Genomic DNA, 18,200 nt, shown 5'->3' on the forward strand with positions numbered 1-18,200 from the left:
CAAAACGACGATTTCTCGCCGATTTTCGTTGTTTTCTGGCTTGAATTCGCAAAGAAGAGCACGAAATCTACAAAATCATCACTTTTTACCAAGATTCAACGGCTGAATTGCAAGAAAACAGCAGAATTCTGCACGAAATCATCAAAATTCTTAGAGAAAACCGCATATTTTGATGCAAAACGACGATTTCTCGCTGATTTTCGTTGTTTTCTATCTTGAATTCGCAAAGAAGAGCACGGAATCTACAAAATCATGACTTTTTACCAAGATTCAACGGCTGAATTGCAAGAAAACAGCAGAATTCTGCACGAAATCATCAAAATTCTTACAGAAAACCGCATATTTCGATGCAAAACGACGATTTCTCGCCGATTTTCGTTGTTTTCTGGCTTGAATTCGCAAAGAAGAGCACGAAATCTACAAAATCATGACTTTTTACCAAGATTCAACGGCTGAATTGCAAGAAACCAGCAGAATTCTGCACGAAATCATCAAAATTCTTACAGAAAACCGCATTTTTCGATGCAAAACGACGATTTCTCGCCGATTTTCGTTGTTTTCTGGCTTGAATTCGCAAAGAAGAGCACGAAATCTACAAAATCATAACTTTTTACCAAGATTCAACGGCTAAATTGCAAGAAAACAGCAGAATTCTGCACGAAATCATCAAAATTCTTACAGAAAACCGCATATTTCGATGCAAAACGACGATTTCTCGCCGATTTTCGTTGTTTTCTCGCTTGAATTCGCAAAGAAGAGCACGAAATCTACAAAATCATGACTTTTTACCAAGATTCAACGGCTGAATTGCAAGAAAACAGCAGAATTCTGCACGAAATCATCAAAATTCTTACAGAAAATTGCATATTTCGATGCAAAACGACGATTTCTCGCCGATTTTCGTTGTTTTCTGGCATGAATTTGCAAAGAAGAGCACGAAATCTACAAAATCATGACTTTTTACCAAGATTCAACGGCTGAATTGCAAGAAAACAGCAGAATTCTGCACGAAATCATCAAAATTCTTAGAGAAAACCGCATATTTCGATGCAAAACGACGATTTCTCGCTGATTTTCGTTGTTTTCTATCTTGAATTCGCAAAGAAGAGCACGAAATCTACAAAATCATGACTTTTTACCAAGATTCAACGGCTGAATTGCAAGTAAACAGCAGAATTCGGCACGAAATCGTCAAAATTCTTAGAGAAAACCGCATATTTCGATGCAAAACGACGATTTCTCGCCGATTTTCGTTGTTTTCTGGCTTGAATTCACAAAGAAGAGCACGAAATCTACAAAATCATCACTTTTTACCAAGATTCAACGGCTGAATTACAAGAAAACAGCAGAATTCTGCACGAAATCATCAAAATTCTTAGAGAAAACCGCATATTTCGATGCAAAACGACGATTTCTCGCCGATTTTCGTTGTTTTCTGGCTTGAATTCGCAAAGAAGAGCACGAAATCTACAAAATCATAACTTTTTACCAAGATTCAACGGCTAAATTGCAAGAAAACAGCAGAATTCTGCACGAAATCATCAAAATTCTTACAGAAAACCGCATATTTCGATGCAAAACGACGATTTCTCGCCGATTTTCGTTGTTTTCTCGCTTGAATTCGCAAAGAAGAGCACGAAATCTACAAAATCATGACTTTTTACCAAGATTCAACGGCTGAATTGCAAGAAAACAGCAGAATTCTGCACGAAATCATCAAAATTCTTACAGAAAACCGCATATTTCGATGCAAAACGACGATTTCTCGCCGATTTTCGTTGTTTTCTGGCATGAATTTGCAAAGAAGAGCACGAAATCTACAAAATCATGACTTTTTACCAAGATTCAACGGCTGAATTGCAAGAAAACAGCAGAATTCTGCACGAAATCATCAAAATTCTTAGAGAAAACCGCATATTTCGATGCAAAACGACGATTTCTCGCTGATTTTCGTTGTTTTCTATCTTGAATTCGCAAAGAAGAGCACGAAATCTACAAAATCATGACTTTTTACCAAGATTCAACGGCTGAATTGCAAGTAAACAGCAGAATTCGGCACGAAATCGTCAAAATTCTTAGAGAAAACCGCATATTTCGATGCAAAACGACGATTTCTCGCCGATTTTCGTTGTTTTCTGGCTTGAATTCGCAAAGAAGAGCACGAAATCTACAAAATCATCACTTTTTACCAAGATTCAACGGCTGAATTACAAGAAAACAGCAGAATTCTGCACGAAATCATCAAAATTCTTAGAGAAAACCGCATATTTCGATGCAAAACGACGATTTCTCGCCGATTTTCGTTGTTTTCTGGCCTGAATTCGCAAAGAAGAGCACGAAATCTACAAAATCGTCACTTTTTACCAAGATTCAACGGCTGAATTGCAAGAAAACAGCAGAATTCTGCACGAAATCATCAAAATTCTTAGAGAAAACCGCATATTTTGATGCAAAACGACGATTTCTCGCTGATTTTCGTTGTTTTCTATCTTGAATTCGCAAAGAAGAGCACGGAATCTACAAAATCATGACTTTTTACCAAGATTCAACGGCTGAATTGCAAGAAAACAGCAGAATTCTGCACGAAATCATCAAAATTCTTACAGAAAACCGCATATTTCGATGCAAAACGACGATTTCTCGCCGATTTTCGTTGTTTTCTGGCTTGAATTCGCAAAGAAGAGCACGAAATCTACAAAATCATGACTTTTTACCAAGATTCAACGGCTGAATTGCAAGAAACCAGCAGAATTCTGCACGAAATCATCAAAATTCTTACAGAAAACCGCATTTTTCGATGCAAAACGACGATTTCTCGCCGATTTTCGTTGTTTTCTGGCTTGAATTCGCAAAGGAGAGCACGAAATCTACAAAATCATAACTTTTTACCAAGATTCAACGGCTAAATTGCAAGAAAACAGCAGAATTCTGCACGAAATCATCAAAATTCTTACAGAAAACCGCATATTTCGATGCAAAACAACGATTTCTCGCCGATTTTCGTTGTTTTCTGGCTTGAATTCGCAAAGAAGAGCACGAAATCTACAAAATCATCACTTTTTACCAAAATTCAACGGCTGAATTGCAAGAAAACAGCAGAATTCCGCACGAAATCATCAAAATTCTTAGAGAAAACCGCATATTTCGATGCAAAACGACGATTTCTCGCCGATTTTCGTGGTTTTCTGGCTTGAATTCGCAAAGAAGAGCACGAAATCTACAAAATCATGACTTTTTACCAAGATTCAACGGCAGAATTGCAAGAAAACAGCAGAATTCTGCACGAAATCATCAAAATTCTTAGAGAAAACTGCATATTTCGATGCAAAACAACGATTTCTCGCCGATTTTCGTTGTTTTCTATCTTGAATTCGCCAAGAAGAGCACAAAATCTACAAAATCATGACTTTTTACCAAGATTCAACGGCTGAATTGCAAGAAAACAGCAGAATTCTGCACGAAATCGTCAAAATTCTTAGAGAAAACCGCATATTTCGATGCAAAACGACGATTTCTCGCCGATTTTCGTTGTTTTCTGGCTTGAATTCGCAAAGAAGAGCACGAAATCTACAAAATCATGACTTTTTACCTAGATTCAACGGCTGAATTGCAAGAAAACAGCAGAATTCTGCACGAAATCATCAAAATTCTTAGAGAAAACTGCATATTTCGATGCAAAACAACGATTTCTCGCCGATTTTCGTTGTTTTCTATCTTGAATTCGCCAAGAAGAGCACGAAATCTACAAAATCATGACTTTTTACCTAGATTCAACGGCTGAATTGCAAGAAAACAGCAGAATTCTGCACGAAACCATCAAAATTCTTACAGAAAACCGCATATTTCGATGCAAAACAACGATTTCTCGCCGATTTTCGTTGTTTTCTGGCTTGAATTCGCAAAGAAGAGCACGAAATCTACAAAATCATGACTTTTTACCAAGATTCTACGGCTGAATTGCAAGAAAACAGCAGAATTCTGCACGAAATCATCTAAATTCTTAGAGAAAACCGCATATTTCGATGCAAAACAACGATTTCTCGCCGATTTTCGTTGTTTTCTGGCTTGAATTCGCAAAGAAGAGCACGAAATCTACAAAATCATGACTTTTTACCAAGATTCAACGGCTGAATTGCAAGAAAACAGCAGAATTCTGCACGAAATCATCAAAATTCTTAGAGAAAACTGCATATTTCGAAGCAAAACAACGATTTCTCGCCGATTTTCGTTGTTTTCTATCTTGAATTCGCCAAGAAGAGCACGAAATCTACAAAATCATGACTTTTTACCTAGATTCAACGGCTGAATTGCAAGAAAACAGCAGAATTCTGCACGAAACCATCAAAATTCTTACATAAAACCGCATATTTCGATGCAAAACAACGATTTCTCGCCGATTTTCGTTGTTTTCTATCTTGAATTCGCCAAGAAGAGCACGAAATCTATAAAATCATGACTTTTTACCTAGATTCAACGGCTGAATTGCAAGAAAACAGCAGAATTTGGCACGAAATCATCAAAATTCTTAGAGAAAACTGCATATTTCGATGGAAAACAACGATTTCTCGCCGATTTTCGTTGTTTTCTATTTTGAATTCGCCAAGAAGAGCACGAAATCTACAAAATCATGACTTTTTACCTAGATTCAACGGCTGAATTGCAAGAAAACAGCAGAATTCTGCACGAAATCATCAAAATTCTTACAGAAAACCGCATATTTCGATGCAAAACGACGATTTCTCGCCGATTTTCGTTGTTTTCTGGCTTGAATTCGCAAAGAAGAGCACGAAATCTACAAAATCATGACTTTTTACCAAGATTCAACAGCTGAATTGCAAGAAAACAGCAGAATTCTGCACGAAATCATCAAAATTCTTAGAGACAACTGCATATTACGATGCAAAACAACGATTTCTCGCCGATTTTCGTTGTTTTCTGGCTTGAATTCGCAAAAAAGAGCACGAAATCTACAAAATCATGACTTTTTACCAAGATTCAACGGCTGAATTGCAAGAAAACAGCAGAATTCTGGACGAAATCATCAAAATTCTTAGAGAAAACCGCATATTACGATGCAAAACAACGATTTCTCGCCGATTTTCGTTGTTTTCTGGCTTGAATTCGCAAAGAAGAGCACGAAATCTACTAAATAATCACTTTTTACCAAGAGTCAACAGCTGAATTGCAAGAAAACAGCAGAATTCTGCACGAAATCATCAAAATTCTTAGAGAAAACCGCATATTACGATGCAAAACAACGATTTCTCGCCGATTTTCGTTGTTTTCTGGTTTGAATTCGCAAAGAAGAGCACGAAATCTACTAAATAATCACTTTTTACCAAGATTCAACAGCTGAATTGCAAGAAAACAGCAGAATTCTGCACGAAATCATCAAAATGCTTAGAGAAAACTGCATATTTCGATGCAAAACAACGATTTCTCGCCGATTTTCGTTGTTTTCAATTTTGAATTCGCCAAGAAGAGCACGAAATCTACAAAATCATGACTTTTTACCTAGATTCAACGGCTGAATTGCAAGAAAACAGCAGAATTCTGCACGAAATCATCAAAATTCTTACAGAAAACCGCATATTTCGATGCCAAACAACGATTTCTCGCCGATTTTCGTTGTTTTCTATTATGAATTCGCCAAGAAGAGCACAAAATCTACAAAATCATGACTTTTTACCTAGATTCAACGGCTGAATTGCAAGAAAACAGCAGAATTCTGCACGAAATCATCAAAATTCTTACAGAAAACCGCATATTTCGATGCAAAACGACGATTTCTCGCCGATTTTCGTTGTTTTCTGGCTTGAATTCGCAAAAAAGAGCACGAAATCTACAAAATCATCACTTTTTACCAAGATTCTACGGCTGAATTGCAAGAAAACAGCAGAATTCTGCACAAAATCATCAAAATTCTTACAGAAAACCGCATATTTTGATGCAAAACGACGATTTCTCGCCGATTTTCGTTGTTTTCTGGCTTGAATTCGCAAAGAAGAGCACGAAATCTACAAAATCATGACTTTTTACCAAGATTCAACGGCTGAATTGCAAGAAAACAGCAGAATTCTGCTCGAAATCATCAAAATTCTTACAAAAAACCGCATTTTTCGATGCAAAACGACGATTTCTCGCCGATTTTCGTTGTTTTCTGGCTTGAATTCGCAAAGAAGAGCACGAAATCTACAAAATCATGACTTTTTACCAAGATTCAACGGCTGAATTGCAAGAAAACAGCAGAATTCTGCACGAAATCATCAAAATTCTTACAGAAAACCGCATATTTCGATGCAAGACGACGATTTCTCGCCGATTTTCGTTGTTTTCTGGCTTCAATTCGCAAAGAAGAGCACGAAATCTACAAAGTCATGACTTTTTACCAAGATTCAACGGCTGAATTGCAAGAAAACAGCAGAATTTTGCACGAAATCATCAAAATTCTTAGAGAAAACCGCATATTACGATGCGAAACAACGATTTCTCGCCGATTTTTGTTGTTTTCTGGCTTGAATTCGCAAAGAAGAGCACGAAATCTACTAAATAATCACTTTTTACCAAGATTCAACAGCTGAATTGCAAGAAAACAGCAGAATTCTGCACGAAATCGTCAAAATTCTTAGAGATAACCGCATATTTCGATGCAAAACGACGATTTCTCGCCGATTTTCGTTGTTTTCTGGCTTGAATTCGCAAAAAAAAGCACGAAATCTACAAAATCATGACTTTTTACCAAGATTCAACGGCTGAATTGCAAGAAAACAGCAGAATTCTGCACGAAATCATCAAAAATCTTACAGAAAACCGCATATTTCGATGCTAGACGACGATTTCTCGCCGATTTTCGTTGTTTTCTGGCTTGAATTCGCAAAGAAGAGCACGAAATCTACAAAATCATGACTTTTTACCAAGATTCAACGGCTGAATTGCAAGAAAACAGCAGAATTCTGCACGAAATCATCAAAATTCTTAGAGACAACTGCATATTACGATGCAAAACAACGATTTCTCGCCGATTTTCGTTGTTTTCTGGCTTGAATTCGCAAAAAAGAGCACGAAATCTACAAAATCATGACTTTTTACCAAGATTCAACGGCTGAATTGCAAGAAAACAGCAGAATTCTGGACGAAATCATCAAAATTCTTAGAGAAAACCGCATATTACGATGCAAAACAACGATTTCTCGCCGATTTTCGTTGTTTTCTGGCTTGAATTCGCAAAGAAGAGCACGAAATCTACTAAATAATCACTTTTTACCAAGAGTCAACAGCTGAATTGCAAGAAAACAACAGAATTCTGCACGAAATCATCAAAATTCTTAGAGAAAACCGCATATTACGATGCAAAACAACGATTTCTCGCCGATTTTCGTTGTTTTCTGGTTTGAATTCGCAAAGAAGAGCACGAAATCTACTAAATATACACTTTTTACCAAGATTCAACAGCTGAATTGCAAGAAAACAGCAGAATTCTGCACGAAATCATCAAAATTCTTACAGAAAACCGCATATTTCGATGCCAAACAACGATTTCTCGCCGATTTTCGTTGTTTTCTATTATGAATCCGCCAAGAAGAGCACGAAATCTACAAAATCATGACTTTTTACCAAGATTCAACGGCTGAATTGCAAGAAAACAGCAGAATTCTGGACGAAATCATCAAAATTCTTAGAGAAAACCGCATATTACGATGCAAAACAACGATTTCTCGCCGATTTTCGTTGTTTTCTGGCTTGAATTCGCAAAGAAGAGCACGAAATCTACTAAATAATCACTTTTTACCAAGAGTCAACAGCTGAATTGCAAGAAAACAGCAGAATTCTGCACGAAATCATCAAAATTCTTAGAGAAAACCGCATATTACGATGCAAAACAACGATTTCTCGCCGATTTTCGTTGTTTTCTGGTTTGAATTCGCAAAGAAGAGCACGAAATCTACTAAATAATCACTTTTTACCAAGATTCAACAGCTGAATTGCAAGAAAACAGCAGAAATCTGCACGAAATCATCAAAATTCTTACAGAAAACCGCATATTTCGATGCCAAACAACGATTTCTCGCCGATTTTCGTTGTTTTCTATTGTGAATTCGCCAAGAAGAGCACGAAATCTACAAAATCATGACTTTTTACCTAGATTCAACGGCTGAATTGCAAGAAAACAGCAGAATTCTGCACGAAATCATCAAAATTCTTACAGAAAACCGCATATTTCGATGCAAAACGACGATTTCTCGCCGATTTTCGTTGTTTCCTGGCTTGAATTCGCAAAGAAGAGCACGAAATCTACAAAATCATGACTTTTTACCAAGATTCAACGGCTGAATTGCAAGAAAACAGCAGAATTCTGCACGAAATCATCAAAATTCTTAGAGGAAACCGCATATTTCGATGCAAAACGACGATTTCTCGCTGATTTTCGTTGTTTTCTATCTTGAATTCGCAAAGAAGAGCACGAAATCTACAAAATCATGACTTTTTACCAAGATTCAACGGCTGAGTTGCAAGAAAACAGCAGAATTCTGCACGAAATCATCAAAATTCTTACAGAAAACCGCATATTTCGATGCAAGACGACGATTTCTCGCCGATTTTCGTTGTTTTCTGGCTTGAATTCGCAAAGAAGAGCACGAAATCTACAAAGTCATGACTTTTTACCAAGATTCAACGGCTGAATTGCAAGAAAACAGCAGAATTTTGCACGAAATCATCAAAATTCTTAGAGAAAACCGCATATTACGATGCGAAACAACGATTTCTCGCCGATTTTCGTTGTTTTCTGGCTTGATTTCGCAAAGAAGAGCACGAAATCTACTAAATAATCACTTTTTACCAAGATTCAACAGCTGAATTGCAAGAAAACAGCAGAATTCTGCACGAAATCGTCAAAATTCTTAGAGAAAACCGCATATTTCGATGCAAAACGACGATTTCTCGCTGATTTTCGTTGTTTTCTATCTTGAATTCGCAAAGAAGAGCACGAAATCTACAAAATCATGACATTTTACCAAGATTCAACGGCTGAATTGCAAGAAAACAGCAGAATTCTGCACGAAATCATCAAAATTCTTACAGAAAACCGCATATTTCGATGTAAAACGACGATTTTTCGCCGATTTTCGTGGTTTTCTGGCTTGAATTCGCAAAGAAGAGCACGAAATCTACAAAATCATGACTTTTTACCAAGATTCAACGGCTGAATTGCAAGAAAACAGCAGAATTCTGCACGAAATCATCAAAATTCTTAGAGAAAAACGCATATTTCGAGGCAAAACAACGATTTCTCGCCGATTTTCGTTGTTTTCTGGCTTGAATTCGCAAAGAAGAGCACAAAATCTACAAAATCATGACTTTTTACCAAGATTCAACGGCTGAATTGCAAGAAAACAGCAGAATTCTGCACGAAATCATCAAAATTCTTACAGAAAACCGCATATTTCGATGCAAAACGACGATTTCTCGTCGATTTTCGTTGTTTTCTGGCATGAATTCGCAAAGAAGAGCACGAAATCTACAAAATCATGACTTTTTACCAAGGTTCAACGGCTGAATTGCAAGAAAACAGCAGAATTCTGCACGAAATCGTCAAAATTCTTAGAGAAAACCGCATATTTCGATGCAAAACGACGATTTCTCGCCGATTTTCTTTGTTTTCTGGCTTGAATTCGCAAAGAAGAGCACGAAATCTACAAAATCATCACTTTTTACCAAGATTCTACGGCTGAATTGCAAGAAAACAGCAGAATTCTGCACGAAATCATCAAAATTCTTACAGAAAACCGCATATTTCGATGCAAAACGACGATTTCTCGCCGATTTTCGTTGTTTTCTGGCTTGAATTTGCAAAGAAGAGCACGAAATCTACAAAATCATGACTTTTTACCAAGATTCAACGGCTGAATTGCAAGAAAACAGCAGAATTCTGCACGAAATCATCAAAATTCTTAGAGAAAACTGCATATTTCGATGCAAAACAACGATTTCTCGCCAATTTTCGTTGTTTTCTATCTTGAATTTGCCAAGAAGAGCACGAAATCTACAAAATCATGACTTTTTACTTAGATTCAACGGCTGAATTGCAAGAAAACAGCAGAATTCTGCACGAAATCATCAAAATTCTTACAGAAAACCGCATATTTCGATGCAAAACGACGATTCCTCGCCGATTTTCGTTGTTTTCTGGCTTGAATTCGCAAAGAAGAGCACGAAATCTACAAAATCATGACTTTTTACCAAGATTCAACGGCTGAATTGCAAGAAAACAGCAGAATTCTGCACGAAATCATCAAAATTCTTACAGAAAACCGCATTTTTCGATGCAAAACGACGATTTCTCGCCGATTTTCGTTGTTTTCTGGCTTGAATTCGCAAAGAAGAGCACGAAATCTACTAAAACATGACTTTTTACCAAGATTCAACGGCTGAATTGCAAGAAAACAGCAGAATTCTGCACGAAATCATCAAAATTCTTACAGAAAACCGCATATTTCGATGCAAAACGACGATTTCTCGCTGATTTTCGTTGTTTTCTATCTTGAATTCGCAAAGAAGAGCACGAAATCTACAAAATCATGACTTTTTACCAAGATTCAACGGCTGAATTGCAAGAAAACAGCAGAATTCTGCACGAAATCATCAAAATTCTTAGAGAAAACTGCATATTTCGATGCAAAACAACGATTTCTCGCCGATTTTCGTTGTTTTCTATCTTGAATTCGCCAAGAAGAGCACGAAATCTACAAAATCATGACTTTTTACCTAGATTCAACGGCTGAATTGCAAGAAAACAGCAGAATTCTGCACGAAATCATCAAAATTCTTACAGAAAATCACATATTTCGATGCAAAACGACGATTTCTCGCCGATTTTCGTTGTTTTCTGGCTTGAATTCGCAAAGAAGAGCACGAAATCTACAAAATCATGACTTTTTACCAAGATTCAACGGCTGAATTGCAAGAAAGCAGCAGAATTCTGCACGAAATCATCAAAATTCTTACAGAAAACCGCATTTTTCGATGCAAAACGACGATTTCTCGCCGATTTTCGTTGTTTTCTGGCTTGAATTCGCAAAGAAGAGCACGAAATCTACAAAAACATGACTTTTTACCAAGATTCAACGGCTGAATTGCAAGAAAACAGCAGAATTCTGCACGAAATCATCAAAATTCTTACAGAAAACCGCATATTTCGATGCCAAACAACGATTTCTCGCCGATTTTCGTTGTTTTCTGGCTTGAATTCGCAAAAAAGAGCACGAAATCTACAAAATCATCATTTTTTACCAAGATTCTACGGCTGAATTGCAAGAAAACAGCAGAATTCTGCACAAAATCATCAAAATTCTTAGAGAAAACCGCATATTTCGATGCAAAACGACGATTTCTCGCCGATTTTCGTTGATTTCTGGCTTGAATTCGCAAAGAAGAGCACGAAATCTACAAAATCATGACTTTTTACCAAGATTCAACGGCTGAATTGCAAGAAAACAGCAGAATTCTGCACGAAATCATCAAAATTCTTAGAGAAAACTGCATATTTCGATGCAAAACAACGATTTCTCGCCGATTTTCGTTGTTTTCTATTTTGAATTCGTCAAGAAGAGCACGAAATCTACAAAATCATGACTTTTTACCTAGATTCAACGGCTGAATTGCAAGAAAACAGCAGAATTCTGCACGAAATCATCAAAATTCTTACAGAAAACCGCATATTTCGATGCCAAACAACGATTTCTCGCCGATTTTCGTTGTTTTCTATTATGAATTCGCAAAAAAAAACACGAAATCTACAAAATCATGACTTTTTACCTAGATTCAACGGCTGAATTGCAAGAAAACAGCAGAATTCTGCACGAAATCATCAAAATTCTTACAGAAAACCGCATATTTCGATGCAAAACGACGATTTCTCGCCGATTTTCGTTGTTTTCTGGCTTGAATTCGCAAAGAAGAGCACGAAATCTACAAAATCATGACTTTTTACCAAGATTCAACGGCTGAATTGCAAGAAAACAGCAGAATTCTGCACGAAATCGTCAAAATTCTTAGAGATAACCGCATATTTCGATGCAAAACGACGATTTCTCGCCGATTTTCGTTGTTTTCTGGCTTGAATTCGCAAAAAAGAGCACGAAATCTACAATATCATGACTTTTTACCAAGATTCAACAGCTGAATTGCAAGAAAACAGCAGAATTCTGCACGAAATCATCAAAATTCTTACAGAAAACCGCATATTTCGATGCAAGACGACGATTTCTCGCCGATTTTCGTTGTTTTCTGGCTTGAATTCGCAAAGAAGAGCACGAAATCTACAAAATCATGACTTTTTACCAAGATTCAACGGCTGAATTGCAAGAAAACAGCAGAATTCTGCACGAAATCATCAAAATTCTTAGAGACAACTGCATATTACGATGCAAAACAACGATTTCTCGCCGATTTTCGTTGTTTTCTGGCTTGAATTCGCAAAGAAGAGCACGAAATCTACAAAATCATGACTTTTTACCAAGATTCAACGGCTGAATTGCAAGAAAACAGCAGAATTCTGCACGAAATCATCAAAATTCTTAGAGAAAACCGCATATTACGATGCAAAACAACGATTTCTCGCCGATTTTCGTTGTTTTCTGGCTTGAATTCGCAAAGAAGAGCACGACATCTACTAAATAATCACTTTTTACCAAGATTCAACAGCTGAATTGCAAGAAAACAGCAGAATTCTGCACGAAATCATCAAAATTCTTAGAGAAAACCGCATATTTCCATGCAAAACGACAATTTCTCGCTGATTTTCGTTGTTTTCTATCTTGAATTTGCAAAGAAGAGCACGAAATCTACAAAATCATGACTTTTTACCAAGATTCAACGGCTGAATTGCAAGAAAACAGCAGAATTCTGCACGAAATCGTCAAAATTCTTAGAGAAAACCGCATATTTCGATGCAAAACGACGATTTCTCGCCGATTTTCGTTGTTTTCTGGCTTGAATTCGCAAAGAAGAGCACGAAATCTACAAAATCATGACTTTTTACCAAGATTCAACAGCTGAATTGCAAGAAAACAGCAGAATTCTGCACGAAATCATCAAAATTCTTACAGAAAACCGCATATTTCGATGCAAAACGATTATTTCTCGCCGATTTTCGTTGTTTTCTGGCTTGAATTCGCAAAGAAGAGCACGAAATCTACAAAATCATGACTTTTTACCAAGATTCAACGGCTGAATTGCAAGAAAACAGCAGAATTCTGCACGAAATCATCAAAATTCTTAGAGAAAACCGCATATTTCGATGCAAAACGACGATTTCTCGCTGATTTTCGTTGTTTTCTATCTTGAATTCGCAAAGAAGAGCACGAAATCTACAAAATCATGACTTTTTACCAAGATTCAACGGCTGAATTGCAAGAAAACAGCAGAATTCTGCACGAAATCATCAAAATTCTTAGAGAAAACCGCATATTTCGATGCAAAACGACGATTTCTCGCTGATTTTCGTTGTTTTCTGGCTTGAATTCGCAAAGAAGAGCACGAAATCTACAAAATCTTGACTTTTTACCAAGATTCAACGGCTGAATTGCAAGAAAACAGCAAAATTATCCACGAAATCATCAAAATTCTCACAGAAAACCGCATATTTCGATGCAAAACGACGATTTTTCGCCGATTTTCGTGGTTTTCTGGCTTGAATTTGCAAAGAAGAGCACGAAATCTACAAAATCATGACTTTTTACCAAGATTCAACGGCTGAATTGCAAGAAAACAGCAGAATTCTGCACAAAATCATCAAAATTCTTACAGAAAACCGCATATTTCGATGCAAAACGACGATTTCTCGCCGATTTTCGTTGTTTTCTGGCTTGAATTCGCAAAAAAGAGCACGAAATCTACAATATCATGACTTTTTACCAAGATTCAACGGCTGAATTGCAAGAAAACAGCAGAATTCTGCACGAAATCATCAAAATTCTTACAGAAAACCGCATATTTCGATGCAAGACGACGATTTCTCGCCGATTTTCGTTGTTTTCTGGCTTGAATTCGCAAAGAAGAGCACGAAATCTACAAAATCATGACTTTTTACCAAGATTCAACGGCTGAATTGCAAGAAAACAGCAGAATTCTGCACGAAATCATCAAAATTCTTAGAGACAACTGCATATTACGATGCAAAACAACGATTTCTCGCCGATTTTCGTTGTTTTCTGGCTTGAATTCGCAAAGAAGAGCACGAAATCTACAAAATCATGACTTTTTACCAAGATTCAACGGCTGAATTGCAAGAAAACAGCAGAATTCTGCACGAAATCATCAAAATTCTTAGAGAAAACCGCATATTACGATGCAAAACAACGATTTCTCGCCGATTTTCGTTGTTTTCTGGCTTGAATTCGCAAAGAAGAGCACGACATCTACTAAATAATCACTTTTTACCAAGATTCAACAGCTGAATTGCAAGAAAACAGCAGAATTCTGCACGAAATCGTCAAAATTCTTAGAGAAAACCGCATATTTCGATGCAAAACGACGATTTCTCGCCGATTTTCGTTGTTTTCTGGCTTGAATTCGCAAAGAAGAGCACGAAATCTAAAAAATCATCACTTTTTACCAAGATTCTACGGCAGAATTGCAAGAAAACAGCAGAATTCTGCACGAAATCATCAAAATTCTTACAGAAAACCGCATATTTCGATGCAAAACGACGATTTTTCCCCGATTTTCGTTGTTTTCTGGCTTGAATTCGCAAAGAAGAGCACGAAATCTACAAAATCATGACTTTTTACCAAGATTCAACGGCTGAATTGCAAGAAAACAGCAGAATTTTGCACGAAATCATCAAAATTCTTAGAGAAAAACGCATATTTCGATGCAAAACAACGATTTCTCGCCGATTTTCGTTGTTTTCTGGCTTGAATTCGCAAAGAAGAGCACGACATCTACTAAATAATCACTTTTTACCAAGATTCAACAGCTGAATTGCAAGAAAACAGCAGAATTCTGCACGAAATCATCAAAATTCTTAGAGAAAACCGCATATTTCGATGCAAAACGACGATTTCTCGCAGATTTTCGTTGTTTTCTATCTTGAATTCGCAAAGAAGAGCACGAAGTCTACAAAATCATGACTTTTTACCAAGATTCAACGGCTGAATTGCAAGAAAACTGCAGAATTCCGCACGAAATTCTCAAAATTCTTACAGAAAACCGCATATTTCGATGCAAAACGACGATTTTTCCCCGATTTTCGTTGTTTTCTGGCTTGAATTCGCAAAGAAGAGCACGAAATCTACAAAATCATGACTTTTTACCAAGATTCAACGGCTGAATTGCAAGAAAACAGCAGAATTTTGCACGAAATCATCAAAATTCTTAGAGAAAAACGCATATTTCGATGCAAAACAACGATTTCTCGCCGATTTTCGATGTTTTCTGGCTTGAATTCGCAAAGAAGAGCACGAAATCTACAAAATCATGACTTTTTACCAAGATTCAACGGCTGAATTGCAAGAAAACAGCAGAATTCTGCACGAAATCATCAAAATTCTTACAGAAAACCGCATATTTTGATGCAAAACGACGATTTCTCGTCGATTTTCGTTGTTTTCTGGCATAAATTCGCAAAGAAGAGCACGAAATCTACAAAATCATGACTTTTTATCAAGATTCAACGGCTGAATTGCAAGAAAACAGCAGAATTCTGCACGAAATCGTCAAAATTCTTAGAGAAAACCGCATATTTCGATGCAAAACGACGATTTCTCGCCGATTTTCGTTGTTTTCTGGCTTGAATTCGCAAAGAAGAGCACGAAATCTAAAAAATCATCACTTTTTACCAAGATTCTACGGCAGAATTGCAAGAAAACAGCAGAATTCTGCACGAAATCATCAAAATTCTTACAGAAAACCGCATATTTCGATGCAAAACGACGATTTCTCGCCGATTTTCTTTGTTTTCTGGCTTGAATTCGCAAAGAAGAGCACGAAATCTACAAAATCATGACTTTTTACCAAGATTCAACGGCTGAATTGCAAGAAAACAGCAGAATTCTGCACGAAATCATCAAAATTCTTAGAGAAAACTGCATATTTCGATGCAAAACAACGATTTCTCGCCAATTTTCGTTGTTTTCTGGCTTGAATTCGCAAAGAAGAGCACGAAATCTACAAAATCATGACTTTTTACCAAGATTCAACGGCTGAATTGCGAGAAAACAGCAGAATTCTGCACGAAATCATCAAAATTCTTAGAGAAAACTGCATATTTCGATGCAAAACAACGATTTCTCGCCAATTTTCGTTGTTTTCTATCTTGAATTTGCAAAGAAGAGCACGAAATCTACAAAATCATGACTTTTTACCAAGATTCAACGGCTGAATTGCAAGAAAACAGCAGAATTCTGCACGAAATCGTCAAAATTCTTAGAGAAAACCGCATATTTCGATGCAAAACGACGATTTCTCGCCGATTTTCGTTGTTTTCTGGCTTGAATTCGCAAAGAAGAGCACGAAATCTACAAAATCATGACTTTTTACCAAGATTCAACAGCTGAATTGCAAGAAAACAGCAAAATTCTGCACGAAATCATCAAAATTCTTAGAGAAAACCGCATATTTCGATGCAAAACGACGATTTCTCGCTGATTTTCGTTGTTTTCTGGCTTGAATTCGCAAAAAAGAGCACGAAATCTACAAAATCTTGACTTTTTACCAAGATTCAACGGCTGAATTGCAAAAAAAACAGCAAAATTATCCACGAAATCATCAAAATTCTCACAGAAAACCGCATATTTCGATGCAAAACGACGATTTTTCGCCGATTTTCGTGGTTTTCTGGCTTGAATTTGCAAAGAAGAGCACGAAATCTACAAAATCATGACTTTTTACCAAGATTCAACGGCTGAATTGCAAGAAAACAGCAGAATTCTGCACAAAATCATCAAAATTCTTACAGAAAACCGCATATTTCGATGCAAAACGACGATTTCTCGCCGATTTTCGTTGTTTTCTGGCTTGAATTCGCAAAAAAGAGCACGAAATCTACAAAATCATGACTTTTTACCAAGATTCAACGGCTGAATTGCAAGAAATCAGCAGAATTCTGCACGAAATCATCAAAATTCTTAGAGAAAACCGCATATTTCGATGCAAAACGACGATTTCTCGCAGATTTTCGTTGTTTTCTATCTTGAATTCGCAAAGAAGAGCACGAAGTCTACAAAATCATGACTTTTTACCAAGATTCAACGGCTGAATTGCAAGAAAACTGCAGAATTCCGCACGAAATCCTCAAAATTCTTACAGAAAACCGCATATTTCGATGCAAAACGACGATTTTTCCCCGATTTTCGTTGTTTTCTGGCTTGAATTCGCAAAGAAGAGCACGAAATCTACAAAATCATGACGTTTTACCAAGATTCAACGGCTGAATTGCAAGAAAACAGCAGAATTATTTACGAAATCATCAAAATTCTTACAGAAAACCGCATATTTCGATGCAAAACGACGATTTCTCGCCGATTTTCGTTGTTTTCTGGCTTGAAATCGCAAAGAAGAGCACGAAATCTACTAAATCATCACTTTTTACCAAGATTCAACGGCTGAATTGCAAGAAAACAGCAGAATTTTGCACGAAATCATCAAAATTCTTAGAGAAAACCGCATATTACAAAGCGAAACAACGATTTCTCGCCGATTTTCGTTGTTTTCTGGCTTGAATTCGCAAATAAGAGCACGAAATCTACTAAATAATCACTTTTTACCAAGATTTAACAGCTGAATTGCAAGAAAACAGCAGAATTCTGCACGAAATCGTCAAAATTCTTAGAGAAAACCGCATATTTCGATGCAAAACGACGATTTCTCGCCGATTTTCGTTGTTTTCTGGCTTGAAGTTGCAAAAAAGAGCACGAAATCTACAAAATCATGACTTTTTACCAAGATTCAACGGCTGAATTGCAAGAAAACAGCAGAATTCTGCACGAAATCATCAAAATTCTTAGAGAAAACCGCATATTACGATGCAAAACAACGATTTCTCGCCGATTTTCGTTGTTTTCTGGCTTGAATTCGCAAAGAAGAGCACGAAATCTACAAAATCATCACTTTTTACCAAGATTCAACGGCTGAATTTCAAGAAAACAGCAGAATTCTGCACGAAATCGTCAAAATTCTTAGAGAAAACCGCATATTTCGAT

Source organism: Gnatocerus cornutus, unplaced genomic scaffold, assembly GCF_029298725.1.
Source record: "Gnatocerus cornutus isolate USDA-ARS CGAHR unplaced genomic scaffold, icGnaCorn1.1 ctg00000022.1, whole genome shotgun sequence".
Taxonomy (NCBI): domain Eukaryota; kingdom Metazoa; phylum Arthropoda; class Insecta; order Coleoptera; family Tenebrionidae; genus Gnatocerus; species Gnatocerus cornutus.